At 41.7% G+C, this 23844-nt stretch overlaps 1 protein-coding gene and 1 long non-coding RNA gene across 4 annotated transcripts in view; one reads left to right on the top strand and one right to left on the bottom strand.

The window, feature by feature from the left end:
- The window catches only part of LOC130161183 (uncharacterized), a 116739-nt gene extending 113890 nt beyond the window's left edge, over window positions 1–2849 (bottom strand). Inside the window, exon 1 of the long non-coding RNA XR_008826108.1 lies at window positions 2662–2849. This is a non-coding gene — a long non-coding RNA (uncharacterized LOC130161183). The remainder of the gene's footprint in view (window positions 1–2661) is intronic.
- LOC130161182 (RNA-binding Raly-like protein) overlaps window positions 1–23844 on the top strand; it is an 89380-nt gene that overhangs the window by 38635 nt on the left and 26901 nt on the right. The window lies entirely within an intron of this gene.

The following is a 23844-nucleotide window of genomic DNA, read 5'->3' as shown; positions in this document are numbered from 1 at the left end:
TCTTTCGTCATGCTGGTAGCCAGATGACAAATTGGAAATGGAAAGGTTGTAATCCTCTGACATTTGTACAATGGATTAAGGAAATGGTGTATTTCATTAAATTGGAGAAGATTAGGGTATACTGTAAGGGGAACAGCTGACAAGTTTACATTGATATAGCAACCTTTCCTTAGTTGTGTTGTTCAAAAGGGAAAAACATCAAACCAATAGCCTTCCCAGCCATTTGCAAGAACCCAACAGCTGACAGATGTAATTGGTTCCTTTATTTGATTTCCTATTGTTTACATGATGTTGGCTGTCTGTGAAGGCCTGTCTGTTTGGATAGGTGCTGGCTGTTGCCTCCGCACACTTAACACCTGACATTCCCTCTAAAACTGATTTCATGATCTGGTGTTACTAAAAAAAATATGATAGATATTGAATATTTTTTATTGAAGGAGACCATTTCTCCGTCAAAATGGAAAACAAGAGCAAGTAATGATGGGATCTCTCTCTGCCTGATTAATGGAGGCTAATGGCTTTCATTAGTTTGATATTTGGCACATTATGGATGTGTTAATCAGTGAATCAGCAGAAAAACACATCAGTTATTAAAACCCAGTCACAACCATGTCCATTCCCAGTCAGAGCTAAAACCCATCACTGAGCGCTCTATCATATCCATAATAATAGTATTAGTGATTTATTTGTGACTTCTCTGCAAACCACATGTGATGGCTTGATTTAGGTTGAGAAAGCAAACATAATCTAAAGAATTTTCATTACTCCGTGCCTCATTTCAATACATCCTTAATTGACAATTAAGGACACCCTCAATCTCATCCTCCCGAGCTGATGCTTTTTATATTAACTTGGCAGGGAAATGAATCAGCCACATAATGATTTGAGTTGAGGAACGACCTCCACAAAGGATCCGTCTTTCTGTTCCAAAATGTTTCATTAACGGCGTTATTACCTGCAAGATGATTGCACCTCAATTTAGAAACTCACACCTGTACGTAAAATAATATTGCTGTGTTACTAGAGTAATTGCATTCATGTATGTTGGTGTTTCAACAATCACAGCCTCTGTTTACTGAGCTCATCCACCGCCCACATACAAAGAGGCAGAACATGTTGTTGTGGACGCAGAGGTACGTTTCAGAAGCATGCTTCTCTGCTGGCAGTGGTCACTGGAAAAGAGGTCAGTGGAATAATCACATCATGCTGCGCCTGCACAGATCCACTTGAGCTGCTCAGACACACTGCTGATGACTAATCTGTGCACTCAACGATAACCAGGGGTCAAAGGTCATAGCCACCACAGAAGATGAGACCATAGCTGTGTGTGTGTGTGTGTGTGTGTTAACGGATGAAAAACAGCTGATGAACGAATGCAAAGATTTTAAAATAACACAGCTGGCAGCACCTTCCTCTCCTTGCCGCTGAGTGAGAAATGGATGCTCCATTACCCTATCAAATATGAATAGGAGTTCATGAGAATGCATCTAAGATTGTGAGCACAGCAATCATCACTAAATAGCAATGCATGTGACGCTACTCTGAATGGTGTAAGTGCAGTATCTCTAAGAGATTCAGAGTTACGAGCATGAAGACATTTTTTGAAAAGCACTTTACACGAATGTGTTGATGTTGAACGCTGAGTCTCATACAGCAGACGTGAGAAATCGTTCCTCTGTTGTCTCTCTCTCTCTCTCCATGGTGTGGAAACGTTTAAACCAAGGCTGCGTCCCAATAAATGCCACAGTGTGACATATGGAAACATGCAAGGAAACTGTTATGGCAGCACTAGAGAGAAATGGTACTAGATTTATTTGGACATTAACTAAACAATTTTTTGAAAGTTCCTACCAAAATACAACAACTGGTAATACTAGTTGTTCAGGGAGATGCCTCATCGCCCTCCAAAAATAGTTTTAATGTTTTAAGTAGCATTTCAATATCCTATATGGGACAGTGTTGTCAGTCAACACTAAAAAATCAAGCATATTTAGTATGAATACCGATGTTGTCATTTCTGTGTTTCTGTCCATGGTGCTGAATCTGTGCAGTATAGAGCTATTGTGGGTAGTTTGCAAGTAATTGCAATTTTTTTCCCAGTACAGCGCAAGCGCATGCTTCAGTGATTGAAGTCTTACAATCCTTACAGTACCATGCTTGTTTAATTTAAAGTCTACAGTCTGTAGATGATGATGATGAATCAAATCCATAACACCAGCTCATGAAGAATGTACCACACAACAACTTTTGTAGTCAGGGCTCACCAACAAAGTATTCAAGCGCAGAAAACATCAGCAGAACATCAGACCCACAAACACAAACCGCAACAGTAGACCATCATTTCCGCTCAAATACAGACCCACACGATGCTGAAGCAGAACCAGAAACACTATCAAAGTAACAAAGAGGACTATTGGCTCAAAAGCCTAAACTGGAGTGAATCCTATCTTTTCCATTAATTCAGAAGTGAGAAACATATGAATTCAATGAAAAAGGTCCTGTAGAGTATGAATTAATTTTTTTCTATTAGACTATTCAAGGTAATAAAAAACAGTTGACAAAGTTAGATTTTTGTGTGGTCTATGTCTTGAAGGAGTAGCTAGGTTAATGTTTCAGGCCTTAGCCATTAGCATAATGCAAACTCTATCAAATCAGTCTTACCTTAAAGAATTGACCACAGAGGTTTGAGTTGATCCTCCTGGGCTTTCCTCCCCGTCACCCATGATGTTGACAAACGATGACCAGCTTTCACCCAGGACGTCACAGACAGAGTAGGGTCAAAGATCTCCAAAGGTGCTCGATTGATGTCCACAAAGGAAAAGAGGACAGACTATTTGCAGGGTCACCAGATAAATCTGAGGGGTCATCAGATGATTAATCAGAGAGGAAAGAAGTAAAAACGCTCTGGTTCAAAAATCTGTTTTCAGTGATTAGACTTGTTCTCTAATCTTTGATTTTTGGTGAAATATGTGATCATTTCAGCATTTATAGAAATGAAACCATGTGAGAAGTTTAGAGGGAAAAATCACTATTTGGTAACTGTTAACAACTCAGACATCTGAAATATGACCCGATTAAACACTGCTTTTTGTAAGATGTAAGAAGCCAAAAAAGTTGAAATACATTTAATTTCTCTCCACCACTGCTAATAAAATTACTTAGCCTTCACCACACATGTATTTCAATATTGTTCAATTACCAAACCAGATAAAACTCCTCAGTGAAAACAAAGAGGGTGTTTCTTAAAAACCTAATACCCAAAAGGTAAAAGACTAACTAAGCCACCACAGCCACACAAAAGACTATTAATATAAATAATAAACTCATCTCAAAACTTATCTCTACAACACCTAATCCCCACTGTCTCACTGTTAGTGACTGAGCACCAGTGTTAGCTAACATTAGATATAGGTAATGAAATGACTGAGCTAACATTGGAAATGATTGGACTCTATCAGCTAGCTAACATTGGTTAGCTAAACTGTAACTTAAATCAAAAGTTAGAAAATAGATTACGTCAGCGTTCATCTTTAAATACTTCACACAGTCTCATTCAGAAACTGTGTGGGTAAGACAGTAAAGTGTATTAAACCACCTGGATAGTTTGTTACTGCCACTTACACTTCCCATCGCTGTCGCACGGGGGCAGAGACGCAACGGGAGCCACTGGCGCGAGTAAGGAAAGTAAACAAGACTTAACGTCCGGGTTAGGGAATGGTACGGCCCACGTTAGGGGTGTCTGAAATCGTATCACAAGATTCTTCCAAGCATGAATATGGGAAATATATTGTAATAGTTATAATTACAGATAAGAAAAATATATGGATGTTGCAATCCCCCCGGACTGTTGTTTTTACCGCCTTTGGGGGGGAGTCCATGTCTTTATCAGGGGATGTTAAACCTCCCCAATTCCCCCGGTAATTCGAACCCTGTGTACAGGAAGTAGTGAGTGATTTAGTACGCAGCGTAAATCCCTCTCCACTGACAAAAGAACAGCAGCAGGTAATACAAAAACTTCTTAATCTAACAGCCTGAGATGGCAGAGACACTACAGTACCATTTCAATATAATATAATATAATATAATATAATATATGCTCAAACTTGCACCGTGCCAGTGCTTTGGAGTGCACCTAATTAAGCACAGTCTGTAGATGTAATCAATCCAAGTCTAATCAGCCAAAAATAGTTAAAATCACCTGCATGATAAGTACATTTAGAGTGAAATCTTGGCGTATAATTAATTTTGCGTGTGGATGCACAACATGCTCAGATCCTGCTTAAAATAAATGTGTAGTCTGAACTGTAATTAGCACATAGCACCACTCTCCTTTCTCACTCTCTCTCTCTCCAGTTTGTCCCCAAACTAGTTTTAATTCCACTTACAATCACACAAGTAAGTGTTTCAGCCATCTGAGGCCAGCTGCTCTGTTTTTGCTTAAGTCACGTTAAGCACAAATATTCCTACGACTCACTTGTGTTACTGCGCGTTCCCTTCCCTCTGGCTAAAAGCCGACATGGGGGAATTCCTCGTGACACAGTGACATGATGATTGCTGGCATCCATGCACCTCAGACGCATCTAAGCATTTTTCCTTCTTCGCCCACTGAGATCTATGCGCTGTATCTCTATGGCCCCGCTCTTTAGTGGACTCAGTGGGCTGCCACGGAGACAAAGAGTGACAGATTTTTCGCCCTGAGCCGTCCCAGCATGCCCCAGGCCTCATGTTAGTGCTGAGTCTCCAAATCTATACAATACACAAACAGTATGTAACTTTTGTATAAGACTCCTTTGATGTATTCACATCAAATACTTTGCAATTCATATCACTCTTGCCCTTTATGTAGCAAGATGAGTCTCTGTCTTTCCTTGTCTCTCTTATCTATAGAGGTGGTTGTTTCAACATGTCTTGATGTGCCACCTTGTGTTTGTGTGTGTCTGCCTGGAGGCAGCAGAGGCGTGTGATTGGCAGGTGGTGATTGAAACCCCGATGGAAAAGGACAATAACATCCTATATTTTTCTATGAGAGCCCATGTATGAAGATACAAGCTGCTGTGCAACCTGGGAGCAGAAAGAGGAGAGAGGGGGATCGGCAGAGAGAGGTTAATAGCAGAGAGAGAGGGCGAACTAACAACATCTCTGGAGAATCCGTCTGGTAGCAACACACCTGATAATCTTCCTTCTGTTGACTCCTGTTTTGAGTAGCCTGACCCTCCCGGAGGAGATCTGCATTCCTTTCCACCTGGAAGTTTCATGGTGAAGGTCCATCCCATTACAATATTAATGACCACACTGAAGGATAATGTGTGATGGATCACCAATCATACTGCCTCCAAATGGCATTGGCACGAGTTAGGCACATAAATAATAAAGTGATTTAGATGCAAAATCCATCCTAAGCGGATTACAAAGGCAGTGGCACTGCAATCAATCGTCATTTTGGGCCAACATGATGCATAGCAAGCAGCACAGGACACAGAAACTAAACTATAAGAGGGAGAAGACTGAGGAGGGACAGGTAGAAGGACAATGTGCAGGTAGTACTGCTTAAAGTGTGGCAACAAATACAAGGCTACTGGATGTATGGGTTGTATTTCTGGAACTTTTTCTTTTTTGGTTTTCAACGACTGACCAAATACAGTTGCTATTTTGGAGAGTTTGGAGTGGACTTTGTTGGCATATAAGCTTTCCCTTTTCTTAAAGGCCCTGAACATTCACGACTTTGGCCTCGTGGAAAAACATTTACAAGCGTGACTTGGTGAAATCTTTCCTGGGGTAGATTTTAATCCACCGACGGCCAGTTAAGAGCTTCACAGATAAAAGGAGACTGTCTAGTAAAAATCAAGCCCTCAGTTCGTCTGTGCAGCAGGTAGCTATTCCGGTGACGTAGTTTAAAGAGCGACACGGTCAACGTCAGAAGGACTGATCACGAAATGATAGCAGTACATGTTAGCATGTTAGCACGCTGACAAACTGCGACCAAGACTTCTCTCTCGCGCAGCACAATGCGATATTTGGAGAATTTGGTGTCAGTGCCCCATAATTTAAAAAACCACGAATGCTTTTCTCAAGACTCATAATTTTGCACAGTTGACTTAATAAATATGTCGAGTGGAATGTAAAAAATATTCAAAGGCATTCGGATAAAATGTGTCAATCAAAATGCAAGAAGTACATTGCAACACCCTCTTGAAGAACACAGGTAACTCCTTGAATGCATTGAACATCACAGGCTTAACAAAATGAAAACCCCGGGGAAGGGGGAGGAGAATTTTGTTTTTTCTTTTATATCTATCCAAACCAATCCTCCTGCATCTTCTCCACCTGGCTGCTGTAATTCTCTCTATCATTCACCATTAGTATTCACAGGCTCGCTCTCGCTCGGAAATTTGCATAGATAATTCCAACTATGTCTACAATAACTGCACAGCTCAGTAACTTTGTTTTGAGAGCCGGGTTCAGACGCATGAACAGTCATGAGTGAGAGGCCTTATGGGTATTGGCAGTATGCAGCTAGATGGGCCAATTCCCCCTGATTCAGTGGCCTGAACCTTGCCAAAGCGAACCCCATAAGGCCCCCTCTGTGTCTTTCATGTCCCAGTGTTTGTTTCTGAGGCTGTGAGAGTATTCAGCGTGTCTGAGCATGTGCGCGTGTGCTTGTATGTGCGGTTTATGTGAGCTTGCAGACAGGAAAACGCTTGATATTGAAATTTCAGATATGTGCTTCATTCAGAAAATTCTAATATAAATATACTATTTCTTTCCTTCTGTTTTTTTTTTTTTTGTTTCTTCCTCTTCCTCGTCGTAGTCCCTCTCTTTCTCCCGTTCCATATCTCTTCCCGTCCTTGTGGGTGATTAGAATGCACCCTGGTTGTCCGTCTCCTCCCTCATTAGTCACACTCGGAGAGACTGGGCTGGACGTCGAATGCGCAGTTGGCCTGACCCAGCGCTCGACAAAAGCATCCATAACAGCAGGTACAGAGCAGTGTGCAGGCTCACAGTCGTACAACAACAACAAGAATGTAGCCAAGCCGAGAGGGGGAGGGGGGGAGTTTATCTGAGCTGTAATGTATTCAGAATATAAGAGCATGTCTCTTTTGTGGAAACAATACTGAAGAAATTTAAAAGATTGTCATTGTGCACTTAATAGGCTTTAATAAAGCCACCAGGAAAACCAGGAAAGCGCATTTCCCCGGCTGCCAGGATCTCTCTCTGTCTCTCTGTCTGTCCCTTTCTCTATCCCTCTCTCTCTCTCTCTCTCTCTTTCATACATACTGACAAATGCTTTAGTGGGGCATGAGCCACAGTGTGGACAAAGTGAGATGGATTACTGTGTGGATTTTGGCAGGAGAAACTGCAACTAATTCTCTGATTAGAAACCTGGGTTCAGAAGGCAGAGAAACACTGAGCTGTGAATCAGAGTCAGAGCGCAGGGCTCAGTGGGCTCCAGAAAGCTGTGTGTGTGTGTGTGTGTGTGTGTGTGTGTGTTTGTTTGTTTGTGTGTTTGTTTGTTTGTGTGTGGGCGTATATGTGGGTGTGTGGGCAGTGGCGTGTGTGTGGGTAGATGCATAAGCTCATATCATGCAAGTGAGACAGCAAGCTGGTTTTAGTGTTTCTGCATGTTTTATTTTGTGCTTCAGTTATCCTACTGTATAATAGTGTCATTCTAAATACGAGCAAAATAACGACTTCTCACATTTGAAATTTAATTGTCCTTCATCTCTGCCACAAAGCAACAGGCCAGTAAATACAGTATATCATATAAAAAAAAAAAAATCTCACTCATGCATGATTCAGGGCGCTGTGCTGGTTGTCTGGCAGGTTGCATATTTGATCCTCATGCAACAGCCAATGTGTCAAAGTTCCTCTGAGCAAGATAAAGAAAGCTGCTTCCTCAGCACAAGCAAAAAAAAAAAAAAAAGAAGAGAAATAGAAAAATGTAATATCCACTCCATAACCACCAGATATTCCAGTATATATCCAGTGGATTCTATGATCTGCAAAGGTAAACTAAATTATAGAGACCTTGTTATTGCTTCCAAATTGATTGACAGGTGTTTTAATACAGAGGCTAACACCAGGTGGCATTTAAAGTTTTATTGTGCTTGTGAAATATGTGCATACATAAATAATGTTTTCAATTATGATCACATGAGACACACTTAGGTTTCTATTTATAACGCAATCACTTTTTTTTATTATGAATAGACTTTAAATGTAAGTAACTAAAAAAAATATATGAATAAGGCCTTCAAGAGTAATTATGACTTTGTTCTTTTCATTACTTTCCTCACTTTACATGGTAACTCATGAAGCAGTGCAACACATTTTAATTTGATTTGTTCATTTCAATTAAAATGGTGTTTCTTTAAAAGTTCTTTCACAGTACGTCTCTGAGCATAAATTAAATAAAAACCAGCAGCAAAAAACACAGAATCTTGCATAATCTCACACAGATGAAAGGCTTCTAATTAGAAACGCAATCAAAGTCTGCTTGATACAAACAAGACTGGTGCTGTTTCTTTTTCTTTTATTTCTTTTTTTTTTTAAAACAGAGCTGCAGTCTTGCATCACATTGCCATGAAATAAAAAGAGTGAAAACACAGTTGGCAGAAAAGCTGTTGCAGGAGTTTTACAATCATCAGCTAACAAATTATATGTACATACAGTCTTTTATACGTAGCCCAAATAATGTGAAATATTTTATCATTTTGTGTAATGATGCTGGTTTTTATTGAGAGAGAGAGAGAGAGAGAGAGAGAGAGAGAGAGAGAGAGAGAGAGAGAGAGAGAGAGAGAGAGAGAGAGAGAGAGAGAGAGAGAGAGAGAGAGAGAGAGAGAGAGAGAGAGAGAGAGAGAGAGAGAGAGAGAGAAGGAAAATAATGATAATGGTGACATTAACAGCAATAATAATAATAATGTAAGGTTTAGATGTTAATTAATGACCTAATTTACTAAAAATATATTTACAGTGTTAATTATTTACACCATTATGTCCACACAGTCAACTATCCACATACATTTATGTTTACAAAATTATTATTTGCATATTTACACGTTTAAATATTTACATCTGCATATTTAAAAACACTTACAGTAACCTCCTCGCTCCATCTCTGTAGTTATTTGCCTCAGTCTAAGTCCTCCTAGCCTCTGATTGGTTGGTTTAGCGACATGTGACTCAGAGACAGGAAGTGTTGTAGATTTGAAGTAAACATGCTGCTTAGAAAGTCCAGCTGTTTCTTTTATCAAGAGAGATCCAAACCACCACATATGATGATGATGATGATGATCATCATGATATTAATGATATTAATAATAATGATTGTAGCAGCAGGTGTTGAGTACTTCATTAATGGTATCAATAACTGATCAGTAAGATCGGGGGGGTGAGCAGTGACTTTTTTTTAAAAGGGAGTAAAACGATGAACTCCTTTCAAAAGTAACTTTCTCCACCTGTGGTTGTGGCAGGAGCTGAAGTATAACACTGACTCTGACACGAGTCGGGAGCAGAATCCATCTTCATATCTTCCAGCTGACCAACCAGCCACCTCAGAGCCCGAGGCCACTGTTCTGCCTTTTAGCTGACAGGAGGATCCTTGAAGCTTCACTCCTTCCTTCAGTTAGTAAATAAACTGAAACAGTGTGGACTGGGGAGAAGCAGGAAGCCTAACAAGCATCCGGGCTACGATGTGTTCATTCATTAATATTTACATCCATCTACAGAGAAGAAGAGAGAGAGAGGGGGAGAGAGACACAAGCAGTCAAGGGATGTGGCTTTGGACCAGTGAAGGAGAACAGATAATTGTTCTCTGTGCATAATCAAAGACGCTTGTTTACTCCTGAGAGTTTAGGTTCACATTTAGGGCGTGCTGATGCAGACAGGATGGGTTTGAATTAGAGCTGGACTCTCATATTGTGCACCAAAAAAAAAAAAAAGTAACACCGTGCACGAGGTATGCACGCTGGCAGACTGCCTGTTGTGATTAGACAACATATTTGGAATGAAGCAATTTAACTAAAGAGGCTTGTCTTCACTCCGTGAGAGTCTCGGCGATGTGTATCAAGAGTAATAAGCCTTTTTGTGTAGGATTAGTGTTCTTACAGGCGCTCTACTTGTGCATGCTGGGAGATAATGCTTCAATGAGACAACTGTGTGTTTGTGCCAGGTGCGCAGCCTTGCGATGACGGAGAGACCACTGCAGTGCGACCTTTTGCACGGGAGCATCAGCTAAACAGACAGACGGACCTTCATCACAGACCTGACACAGACACCCCCACCAACCCACCCCCCCCCCCACCAACCCACCCCCACCCCCACCCGAAAGAGAAAACCTGCCCTTTTAACACTCCATAATAATTGATCCAGTCAGTCATGTCATGTCTGTCTCTTAATTCCCGCCGAAATAGTCGACGCGCACCTCAGGCTGAGCGATAAAAAAAGAAAAAAAAGGTGACGTATTGCGCGAGTAACGGTTCGTGACTTTGTGATTACACATGCTGGGATAATTACCGCGACCCCCGGAGGGGCTTCTGCGGACCGCGTGCTCACAGCGTAACCCCTCTGCCTCCCCCTCCCTGCCCCCTGCTTAGTGTGCGAATTAAGAATCACTGTGACAGACTCACTGGGGTGTTTGCCCCCCTCCCCTCCCTGAATGAAGACGGACAGTACAAACAAAATAACATTAAAAACAGCCCATAACCTCGCCCGGAGCGATGAGTTCTTCTCTCATGTGTTTACTTTTCCTCTCACATTCCCTTAGTTGACTTTGCATTTATTCTCCCTCGCTCCCTCACGCTAGTTCGCCTCCACATCCCCCCCTTCCCCCGTTCCTCCACCATCTTTACTCACGAGGCGTCCTCGCCAATTACATCGCGGGCTTGTGAATCACTGCTTCCAGTTGTTAGTGTGGAAATGTGACTCACAGCTGGAGCAAGCCCCCCCCCACCCCCACCCCCAACCCCACCTCCACCGCCCGGCCTGGAGCTCCACTGTCCGGTAAAGGTCACGCCGAGCATGATGGCGGTTAAGTACCTCAAGTTTATTGCAGTCAACTATTTGCATTTAGCCGGAGCCAGGAGTAACTTCTCCGACACCATCCAGACGGCGGTTTTTACAGTCAGGCCACAAACACCTCGAGGTAGTCGGAGTCTCTGTTTAGAGCAGCGGCGCATGACTAAACTGGCCGCTTGGCCTTCTTAGACCTCAAACCTGTGCTATTTCTGGGGCGAGTGGAGGAGCAGCTAGAGGGATTATTCTGCAACCGAGAGGGCAAAGCATCTGCTGCATTATCCTAATATTTTTACAGCTTCTTTTCTGTTCAATCTCACTTATCTCAAAGCTTAAAATGTCTTTTCTCAAACTCAGCTTCTTCTCCTTTATCTGTCTCCTCCTCCTTTGTGACTGCTATAGATTTAATTAGGGAAATCAGCGAGTGATAATGACCTCTACCTGCACTGACCTCTTTGCAGAAAGTGTCCCGAATATTTTTGCATATTCAGTGTTAAGATTTGATTAAGACACCGAACCTGCCCGCTCACTCGGTGGAAACTGACTTTGGATAAGAGTTTGATTTGTTAAAAGCTGCAGCGATACTCAAATAAGAAGAGGAGCGCGCTGTGCTGTGCTGAGCTGAGCTGACAGGATGACCAAACATCCATTGCAGCTGTTGAAGGAGAGGAAGCATAACGCACAGCTGTCTGCTCCCTGTCTCCAAGGAAAAATTGACAAACTCGAGCTGTATACAGACGGGGAGGGGTTGTGTTCAATAGATAGCAGCTGGTTGTGCATTCCTGACCTTGACAACTCCTTATGGCTTGTTCGCACATCCTCATCGTCCTGTAGCCTTGGTGGACAAAGAATTAAGTTGCGAAACTAATGGTCGTATGAAAGCAGGGAACAGTTGTTTTGCACAGAACACACACGAAAAAGACGAGGAGAATTTAAATGCAATACATGATAGATGGATAAACAATGGCTGAAAGGATTGTTGTGCACTAGTGTAATCCTACATTATGTGGAATCAGTACCAAGGTCTTAAGCGTCTTAGTTTTTCAGGGTACAGTCATGTGGACATACATAAGTGGGCCTTTGCAGCTGATGAGTTCTGGGACTTGGGAGTGCTTCAGTTGTAAAGTGTGTCAGAGACTTCTCCGTAGCCTACCTGTGTGACAGCATTATTAATGAGCTGTGTCTGTATTTATGCACCTCATCTAACCGGGGAAGATGGGCTGCCTTCATTACTTTTGAGTTGTGGGAGCCGTCCTGTCAAATGAAATTTTGAGCCTCGGCCAAGACGAGCGCCTGTTATAACAAAAGGGGAAATTCATCAAGTGTTAATTTGGTCGGAAATGACGGGTCAAGACAGTGTCGGCCTCGTCTCCCCCCTCCTATGTCTGGCGTAAAGTGGAGATCATGGAGAAGGCAGGCGCTCACTCTGCGGTCACTGAGCACCACACTGTGGTACACAGCGGTTATTACCGCTCTTGGCTGACATCAACAATACGCATTAAGGTGCAATCATGGGGTAGACGATCATTCATTTCTTCCTTTTACTGAGTGAATTCATGTCTTTGTGTCAGCTGTCAGAGGGACAGGGACTCGCTGTTCAGTATGAATATGCTCATGCGTCACTGTAGGTACCCACATCCTGCAGTTTAGACTTCAAGGCTCAATGCTCTTTATTTACTATTGCACATCTATTCCTGTGATGACTTTCAGCTGGCAATTATAGAAGCTGACACTGAAGTAAATCCACATAAAGTTTTAGGAATATCATCATTATTCTACTTAATTATTTAGTAATTACAGCATTGTAATTGAGAGCGAGGACGTTTTCATTTAAAGGTCTGTGTGAGAGTTGAGATTAGTTTTAGGTTTAAGGTTAAAGTTAAGGATCGGTTAACGTGAAACTAATTTATAAGAAGGAAAAAACAAACACATTCTTCCTCTGAGAAATGAAACGTTGCAATAACATATCTCTTGGTGGTTAATGTTTGCAATGAGTCAGCTCCCTGATTTCTTAACTCATCTATACTCCTCCGCTTTTAGCATTTAGCATTTAGCATATCATTTAATTTCCACTGTGTCCATAATGGCTGCTGTTATGCAACAGTCACATAGTGTGACTTTAAGGCTATTGGGTTAAGGGCTGTAGGGACACACACACACACACACACACACAAATTATGCCTGTTCCCAACAGTATGTATCTGGATCAGTAAAACGTGAAGTGCATGATGGGAAAAACTCTGCAACAGTCTACTATGTCTGCGTTGTTTGATGCTGTTTTCCTGGTCTGGATTTGACTCTTGTTAATGCGGTGAGCTGCATGTTCTTGCAGCCACTAAACACCAACTATCACACATCAGCGATCGTCACTGTGAAGTGGAGAAACGTAAAACTATATAACTTTTTCTCTTCTAAAGGTTTTTTTTTTTTTTTTTTTTTACTTCTGATTATCTGTCATTCATCATCCTTGGTGCTTTAATCCCTCTATTCTTTACAAGTGCCACTTTCCCGCTCGTGGCAAAGAAAACACAGCCTTGTTAATCTCAGATGCAGTATGTGGAATCAGAAATGAAGTGAAATCCATCAGCCTTGTTTCCTCTTTTTTCTTTTTTCACCTTCTTTGGTTAAAGTCATTCAGTGGGCATTGGCTCAGTGATTGTAGCTCCATTACACCCAGGAGAAATTACTGTCTTTGTATGGGGTTTTTCTAACCCTTGTCACCCTGTGTGGTTTGTATTATCTCTGCTGACTGGGTGAACGGCCGTGGCACTGATAGCGTCTGAGCTGAATTAGATTTGGCAGCCTTTAATGCCTGTATGAATAGCAATTGCGACTAGTTCAACATTTGAATACTTCTTAATGTGATTCTTTGCACTCTGCTGACCCTGACAGATGGAGAGAGAGAGGGGAGAGAGGGAAGCAGAAAGAGAGACAAAAACTGAGTGAGGGAAGGAGGAGGAGTAGGGAGGGGAAATAAGCAAAAGGAAGGAAGCAGGGAGGGAGGGAGGGATGATGCAGACTATAGAGCCTAAATAAAAACCAAATGAGGTCTTACTTGAGAGGAGGGCTGGATGAATGTAAATCATGTGTAGTGTGTGAATAGATTCATCTGTGTGATTAAATGAGGGCACATTAGAGGAGGGGGTGAGAATAGTTCATTTCTGTCCAAGCCTTAGAAAATAATCCTTCAATTTAAAGTAGAGTGTGTTTATTAAGGATTTGTGGGGTTCAAAGGAACTGCCAGCATCTGTAGGATCAAGTTTTCTTTTTTTTCTTCTTATTTCCAGACATCCTCGACAAAACCAGCTGGTATTAAAATCATGTTTTCATCAAAACAGACATTTACTAACAAACTGGATTTATTGGAATGATTTTGTGTTGTGTTCGTCAAGTAGCGGGGGATTGTGGGAGTTGTTGTGTTCACTACCAATCCCATCAGCTTCTCCCAGTCTGGATTCCTTCAGTGTCAGTTCTTCCTCTCATAAACAAACAGACCAGATGATTATAACCAGTAACAGAGTAAAGAAGTTTCATATTAAAAAGCCAGTGTTTTTCCCGATGCCGTAGGGCGGAGAAGAGGCGTCAGGGCAGGACTGAGATTGCCGCTAACCTTTCTTACGATTGTTTCTCTGATGTCCTGAGAGGTGTCCTCCTCTCCATAACAAACGGACGAGGAGATTAAAACCGGTATAAAACACTGAAAGAAGCAGTTTCACATCATATGCACAAAGGATTGACAGGTGACTAAATAAAAGAGACCGTTACCATGATTGAAATTACGGATTTCTCTTGTTTGAGAATTGATGGACACGTAAATGTACAAGTAAAAAACAATAGGTATAGTCATTTTAATGCAGAAAAGTTACTATTATAACTTTAAAGGTGACTTCCAAATCAGTCCTTACCCACCCTAAAACAGAATAATGTCAAATACCCACTTGATTTGTCTAACACAGACTGCAGGGGCCTCATATTAGATCCAGATAAACCTTTGAGTACGATTTTTGCACAAAACTGTGGATGTTGTCTTCCATCATTTACATTGAAAGCGCATTAAGATGGAATAGTATAAACAGGGTGATTACAGCAAGAAAAGCCTGTTTCAATGTATGTATGGGCATCTTTACTTTAGATTAAAATTAGAGCTGAGTGAGTTATTTCTAGAGTTGGCCCACTGATACATCCAAGGGAGGTTTGTTTAAAATGTATAGGGCTTAATCAGCTGAATAGGGAAATGCACTCATGTACATAAAATCCCCAGAGCTGCTTCATAGGATCTCATTTCATGTTTACCATCTGTGGAGCAGCTCTAGGAACTGCCTATATGATATCATCACCACAGTCTGTCTCTCTGATCATCATCATATGAAGAAAATCCACAAACTGAGGCAGCGATAGAAACGACATATGTGAATTCTATTTTTAGTGTTGAGGTTGATGTTCGCTTTAAATCTCTGGAAGCAGCTGTCACGCTGTTGGCTCTCCACTAGAGTGCGCAATTTTCCTTTCCCAGGTCTGGGATGATTCAGTCGGCACTTGAACCAGAGGGATGCTCTTGTTGAGAACCAGTTAAGACGTTTCCTGCGGCTTTCACACATGCAGGAGATACTCATGTTCTATTACCAACATGTGTGGGACAGGGTGTCTGTTTTCTCCTTGTGAAACTCCTGATGTCAGTTTTGAAGTAATTTTCGCAGCAGTATGAGGTCGTCTTTGAGCACAATGATCCTTTGAGTGCTCGGGGCTAATTTACATGTGCAAACTTGGAGAGGGAAAGTGAGAAACGTCCAGGAAATAGTTTTGCATTTTCTGAGTTTTTTTTGGGTTTTTTTTTTTTTTTACACTGGTCTGTTGAATTGGACCAAATCCAAACCAATGAGGCGTTCAGGCTCTGTAAGCAGAGTATCAGCAAAGAGAGACGATTTGCTGTCACAGACTGCTAAGCAGTTGCAGCAAGTTGACACACTAGATACGTTTGCAATTACTCAGTGCCAAAAGCAGTGCCTGTCTAATGAGCTAAGAGAGGCTTAAGTCATAGGCCAATGAGATGTGATGGCTTGAGCAGATTTATATCCATCATGTCGAAAATCTTCCCCCCGGGCAGCCGCTTTATCCCCTCCATCTCAGCTATAAATGAGGATCATTTGTTAACAGGGAGTCTGTTTCAAATGCCAGCAGAGATTCTCTGTGGATGTCGAGCGCTTCAGCTGAAGTCGATGCTTGTTCATCTTCTCGGAAGCTGTTCGTGTCTTAAAAAGGTTTAATGATGTGCTCAGTGTTTTTGAAGGCTTCCAAGAAGCCCATGGGCATATTCCTCTTATTTTCAAAATCGTCACAACCAAAGCTGATGATTGCACGTCAGTCTTCTCCTCTCACACTGTGGAAAATCCAGCACCCGGATTGTTGGGTTAAATTAGTTTATCTGGTGCAAGCTGGGGGGGGGGGGGGGGGGGGGGGGGCAAGGGAAATAACAGTGGCTGCTACTGAGAGGCTGTAATATAATACCAGCAGTGATGGATATCACTGTGGAAAATTGACAGCACCGTGATCCTTTGGGGAGATGTGTAGATTAAAGTTTATCACAGGAAAAGCATTGGGGATTTAAACAATATATAACACCTGGAACCAAACTCAAGTTTAATACTAAAAATAACTGATTTCTTTGGGGGCAGTGGAAATAAGCCGGGAACACAATACTGACATATTGTCACTTTTTTTTTTTGCCAAACAGTTTTGTTTTTTTTGACAAACAGTAGCTTATTTACACATTCGCATTCATTTGTGGTCATGTTCCTAAATGTAAGTGCAATATTCACTCTTCTTTTTAGCTCCGTTTTTGGTCTCCACCATCTCCTAAGTGAAACTGTCTGGATCTGTAGCTGCTCAGTTCTCCACTATGTTCATTGTCTAACTGTGTGGTGCTGAGCAGGTGCTGTTCAGTTGGTTTTTAGGAGTTTATTCAGTGAAAACAGCTGCCAGTGATTCTTTAGGAGAAGTGGGAGTAAACCCCCAAAGCATTAAAGTTAAAACCAAAACAAGGAGCTGAAAGAGCTCTGTAGCACTGTGAGAAAGTTTGGCGATCGTTGTCTCAGAAGTTCGTCTCTACCAATCGACTCTCTTCACATCACACGTACGTATTTCATACAATTTCATTGTTAATTGATTATATCTGCTTCAGTGCTGACATGTTCCTGATCGAGACGTCGAATATCGTCATCCATGCTGCAGCAGTGAAAGAGCTGGTTCACAGTGTTGTCGTTTTGAGATATTCAGTACAAAACTTAGATGAATACAGTTCTATTAAAGTTCACATCCAAGAGAAAACATCATGATTATTCAAAGAATGAAGTGCAGTTTTTTTTTCTCTCTCTCTTTAACCACAAGGCAGCTAAAGCCTGTTTCACAAAAGAGCATTTTAATTAAAAAACGAATCTACTCTTAAATAAAAAATGTAAAACTTCTCAAATTAGCTTTACTGGGAGATTTATTCTGTCTGATGCTCATTAAAAAAAGGCTTTGAGTGTTAAACACAGCTGGCCTTGTCTAAAGCTCTTCTTTAATTTCTCATTTGTAGAGAAATAAGTTGCAAAATTAAGGACATTGGTAGAAAAGTACCAGTCATGATGGATTCATATTGTACGTCCTGATTTTTCTGTTGTATTCCTGAGGCTGTTTGTTGTATTAATCCATCACGGACAGCAGATGTCCCTGCTTCACTGTTAAATACAGACTCTCAGTGCTGGTTGCTGGTGGCATGTTTAAACCTCCTTTTTCTTTTCTTTTTAATTTCTTCATCCATAAAAAATACAGTTTTAAATATGAAGGAAAAACAGTTGCACAAAGCTAAAAGGCCGTGTGTTTTTTTTTTTTTTTTTTTTTTTTTACAACCTACAGCCCCAGCGCGTGATCATATCTGCTGCATCGATTTATTCGATTCGGCCATTTTCACAAAAAATCCACTGAGGGATTTTTATCTTTTCTAAGTTTCAGAGTAAAAACATAAAGAGGACCATTTGTTATTCTGCAGCATGTGAGAGCGGCAGCAGTTCCAGAGGAGAGCGGTATTGATTTGAATTCCTGCTACTTCCATGCAGTTGGCTTTCAGTTGTTAGTTTCCTCCGCACAATTCAGCCCCCCCCCCCCCCAAAAGAAATGTTGTTATTCAACCCACACAACAATAATGTAATAATGTAGTGGAATGAATCGCACAAAATCAGCATACAGGCTGCTTCCGTATCCTCGTCTCCCTAGCAACACAATCCCCTTTGCAAGTGAGATGAGATGCACCTTTACTGAAGTGTGCCCAGAGGTTGTGGAAGGAGTGGGATATTATTTTTATGCCAATGTCAATATACAGCGGGGAGTGGTTAGCTGCTGGATGCCAACCTCCTCGTCTTACAGAAAGGAAAAGAAATACAGAAAGCAGCTGCTTTATAGTGTGAACTATAGGAAGGAACAGTGTCACCTTGAAGGTCACAGACAGTACTCGATTTCAGGGTTTTGAAGTCCTTCAAAAGGTTGAAGTGACAGGAAATCACAAGGAAACGAGGCGTGTACTGTGAATGAATCTGAGTGTAACTTATTCCCAGTGGACTGAAGAGATAACACATGTTGTGAATTGGCGCTATACAAATAAAAATTTAATACATTTGAAGCATTTTTGATGATGCAAACATTTGGAGGACAAAATGACAATTCACTGTGCATTTCTAGCTCCTGTAGCGGTCATTCAGTCCACCATTTTGATCCAGACTGAAATGTCTCAACAACTATTGGATGGATTTCTTTGACATTTTATACATTTTAACTGTAATGGTGGCCACAGGATGAATCTTATGACTCTGGCGATGCCCTGACTTTTCCTCGAGCGCCACCATGAGGTTGACTTTTGAGGCTTTTATTTATCACAGCAATCTGTCAAATATTGAGACTGACTTGAGACAGACTTGGACTGTAACAACTTTGGAGATCCCCTTAACTTTTCATTTAGTGCCATCATAAAGGTCAGAATTTAAATTCATCCAATACTTTCGTGGCACCATTCCAGTCCACCTCAGCTGCACTTTGTGTTTAATATTAGCATGCTAGCACGCTATGCTAAGATGCAGAACATAGTAAATATTAAAATGGAGCTTTTTGTAGCTCATTCCTTTAAATCGCCAACAGCTGTCTCCAGAGGCAACACCGACTCTTGTAGCAAATATCCCCTTTAAACCATTTAGCATCGTCATGATTGAGCGTCGTCATGCTAGCGTTGGCATTTAGCTCCGAGCACCACAGCTAGCATAGCAACGTGCTAGCATAGCTGTACACTCTTCTACTGATTTAAATGAGCAAGCAGGTTGAAACTTGCTCTTAAATCTGTGAAGCATTGACAAATGTAGTAAAAGAGTGAGTTGCATGTAGCACACATCCTCCAAAAATTAACCTATAGATTAATGTCATACATTTTAGCATAGCATAGCATAGCATTGTTCTTTTCTCCACTAGACTATTTAACAGATATAGGTATACAGGAAGTAGCCAAAACAACCTGTATATGTGAATGATTGTAGATGTTAAAATTAAATTAATGAGGTAAAATTGAGGAGAAAGAATCAAAACAGAGATTTTTCTAAAAGCAACACAAACTGAGGGAAGATGGTATTTGTTGCAGAGTTATTTTGTAAACTCATATTCCTCTTTTCCTCATTTTTGTCCCCTATTTTCGTGATTGGTACTGAACTGATATGTGTGTGTGTGTGTGTGTGTGTGTGTGTGTGTGTGTGTGTGTGGATGAGATGCACTGTACCCCCACCCCCTTCCCTTCCCTTCCCTTCCCTTCCCACCCCCACGCTCCCCCTCACGCCCCCTCTTCCCTCCCCCCTCTCCCGTCTCTGAGCATGGTATGATCCTCGCTCAAGCAGCGCCTCCGATCCTCCGTCTGAAGGACTAATTTTATTTCTAGTCAGAAAGTATCTCCGCTCGCACGAAGTCCCGACGCTCTCCGCCTGTCTCCCCCCTATCTATCTATCTATCTCTCTCTCTCTCTCTCTCTCTCTCTCTCTCTCGCGCTCTCTCGCTCTCTGGCACCTGAAAGAGGATCTGAAAGAGCGCAAAGCTGGACCCGTACATAATGACCATGTACAAGGGGAAGCGTCGCAATCATCGATGTAAGTTTACACGGCGTCGTTTATCTCCGCTTCTCGGGCATTGTCTTCACGCTGGTGGAGACACAAGTTGCAAATGTTGAGCTGCTGCTGTTGTTTTTTTTGTTTGGTTTTTTTTTTGGGGGGGGGGGGGGGGGGGTTTCGTGCATGCCAAGATGAACCCGGGTCGCTTTAAACCGGGTGCAGGAGGCCTATTTTAAGTTGTTACAATCTGCGGAATGAAAGATGGTTTCACGCAGACACACGCAGTTAAAAAGGTTGTCAAAGTTAATCTTGTCTGTCGTGTTGTATTTATTCTTTAAATGGGTAACTCTATAGCCGACTATTAGGAAGTCAAGTCAACTGCTGCGCACTAGCTGATTTTTATTATTTATATATATATATATATATATATATGTATGTGTATATTTAGGCCTATATTTTTTAAATGTTATTTATTTATTTTTTGCATGAAGCAGTTAGACGGGAAAGCATTGCTCGCACCTGCTCTGTTGTCTGTGGTAATATATTCATTCTGCTGGAGTTAGCATACATTATCATGGAATGTGTTGACTTATCTCGGCTGTGAGGTTGCTATTAATAATGTAAACAGTCATTCCGGGTTCAGTTCACACTGATTTATGAGCTTAGAAACGTTTATTCCCGAACAAATACTGGATGTTCTGCAAAGTGCTGCTGCTGTTGTGTCACACGCACACACACACACACGCACACACACACACACACATTAGATTTGTGTGGTGAATCCACAGCGCAATCTCCTTTAATTAACTTCACTTCATGTGCTGATTGACAGCGTTAAGTCTTAACTAATGCAGCAATCAGTCCACCAAAATTGAGATGACAATATAGAGATGCAAAGGAGGAGTTAATTAGTCGATTAATCAATTAGTTGGGCAACTGTTTGGGTAATTAATGAAATGTTTACTCGGACATTTTTCAAACATTACCTAGTTCAAGCTTCTTAATTGTGTGGAAACGTTGGACTTTTCATTATCTGGTGTGGGATATCTTTGGGTTATGGATTCTGGGTCAGACAAAACAAATGATTAAAAGATGAATTTTTTTTTTTTTGCATTTATGCTAATTAGGACTGTGAAAAATTCATTTTCTACCCCCAAATAAAGATAAGATTTATCAATTAATCCAGAAACTGATCAGAAGATTAACTGATGATTAAAATTAAAGTCATTAGTTGCAGCTTTATAACAGCGTGATATGGATGGAATTATGCAGCTCAATCTAACAGGCTCCAGTCTCTCAAACATATTGGCATTAGACTCTATGAATATGCCACAGAGCAATTCTGCTTTACTGTTTTTAGCTCAGATTAAAAAGCAATTAAGAAACTGGAAAGATTAGACATCTCTCAACGAGTAATGTAAAATTAGCGGCTTGCTAATTAGACTTTAAACTTGTTGTCAAAACAACATTCTGCAGGTGCGTTTTCCCCCTTCCTGTCTCCTTTTTTAATTTGCATATCTGCATAACCTACAGGTAGATCAAGCTGCATGCCTCTCTGGATGTAGCTGCAAGCTCGTACATAGAGAAGGTGGAAAGCCATATTTGGACGCTGAGCACAGAGGAGTCAGTGTCAAGAGACAGAGCAGGAGGAGAAATCCAGGAAGTCCTCTGCCGAAGAGCGAAGGGGGGGGGGGCGGGGGGGGTAACAAAGCAATGAGGCTCAAATTGGTGAAGATGTCGAGCTCATTAAAGAGATTGTTCTGTATTTCGTCTGCCAGTTTTTACTCCTCAGAGACAGAAAGAGACTGCCAGTGGCCTGAGTTGACACAGAGGTGTTTCATTAGAAAAGCTAAGCCTTTTTTTTTTTTTTTTTTAAAAAGAGATATCTGTCAGTAATGAGAAAACTACGGTTGTTGAGTGTTGCTAACGCTCTGCGCTGAAAGGTTGCCTCTCATGTCGTCTGGACTCATCTGGACCTTTTGTGCAGGAACGTTCGCTGCAGATTTAGAGCCTCATTTTAGTCTTAAGGACCAGCGCTGTCAAACACTGGTGGCTTCAATAAGTGATCACACAAAAGTAGTGAAGAAGTGCAGGATGAATACCTTTTACTGACGGGTGAAATTTCACTCCTACAGAAGGTCTGCATCTGCAGATTCAGCAATGTTCGAAACGATGGATGTGTGAGTGACATAACCGTGAGGAGGCTTCTGTGTAGGTGTAACTTTTGGGAAGAGTTCGTCTGAGACTATCGCGATTTATTATTTATTTCCTGGCACCAGCAGCTCTTTATTTTCGAGATGTTCTCTGTAACCGTGCTGCATAGATGTGGTAGCCATGTCACGGCTTTTATAGATTGTGATTGTGTATTCATTAGAAAGGGATGAATCGGGGGAAGAGGTCTCTTTAGTTGTTAGGAAGCTGCTGTGTAAACACATCCCTTGTGTGGTGTGGGAAATTTATCTGTGCGCTCTCCTCTTTGTTCTTCATCAGAGAGGTGAACATAATTGTGGGGTCGTCTATTGTGATTAATTTCATTAAGGGAAAGAGGAAAAACATCTCGGCTTCTTTCTTGTGAGTCTGAGCTTAGCACGAGTGTTTCAGTTGAAGTCCATAAATATTTAAGATTTTGCAGCTCAGGAATCTTTGGAGATCAAATGGGGTTCCAGCCCTCTGCACCACCGAGACTTACTCTCTCTCTGTGTGTGTGTGTGTGTGTGTGTGTGTGTGTGTGTGTGTGTGTCTGTGTGTGTGTGTGTGTGTCTGTGTGTGTCTGTGTGTGTGTGTGTGTCTGTGTTTTGTATGTTTGTCCGTGTTCAGTTTCATCTTCAGACAAAGGAAGACTTTGAAGCCTGGTAATGAAAATTGATCATACAAAAAGAAACTTCTTTCAGAGTTGTCTGCAGCTTTTTCTTCTTCTTGTTTTATTTTTGGTTTTTCTGCTCTCCACGTCTCGGCCTCGGCAGCTCTTGTTTCAGTTGCAATTTGTGCTGTGATTGAAAGCTGCAGCGCATGACAGATAAATGTGCGTTTCTGTGCTGCAGATGTTACTTTATGGTTGTGTGTGCGTGCGTGTGTGTGTGTGTGTGTGTGTGTGTGTTGTGCTGCTGATGGTTAAGGGAGGGAGGGAGGGAGGGAGAGGGGGGGCACAAGAGGCAGGCTGTTACATCTTCTGTCAGATGTCCTCCATGTATCTCAAGCCATGTGTCAAGGGCAGTTGTGTGTGTGCGAGTGTGAAGAGTAGCTCTGTGTGTGTGTGTGTGTGTGTGTGTGTGTGTCTCTGCCTCGCAGACTAGACTTCTTTTCAGCTTAGCTCCATTTTGCCCAAAATTTCAGTTTGCATGTCCATGGGAAGGAATACAAATCATGTGCAACACAATCTTTGCCGGAGCTGTTAAGAGTCCGCTGCTTGCTTCTGTTCGGTGACACAGAATTACAGAATATAATCTGTTCAGGAGACTTTAGCTGCAGTTGCTACAGATTAAAAATGCACCAAGGCTTCACACTTTTTGTTTTTGTTTTTTACTCGGACAATCTAACGCATCGCACTTCACCCTCTCCTGCAGATGTGATCTCATCTGTCAGAAAAAAGGACCTAATGAGGCTCCGCCATCGATGATGAAATAATGTGACAGAGTTGTCACAAGATGTCGCCCCCTTCCCCCTCACCCTCACCCTCCCTCACCCTCACCCTCCCTCACCCTCACCCTCCCCCTCCCTCACC

The sequence above is a fragment of the Seriola aureovittata genome, chromosome 20 (genome assembly GCF_021018895.1).
Source record: "Seriola aureovittata isolate HTS-2021-v1 ecotype China chromosome 20, ASM2101889v1, whole genome shotgun sequence".
NCBI classification, from domain to species: Eukaryota; Metazoa; Chordata; class Actinopteri; order Carangiformes; family Carangidae; genus Seriola; species Seriola aureovittata.
Note: the sequence above shows the minus strand (reverse complement) of the source record. Positions and strands in the feature narration are given on the sequence as shown.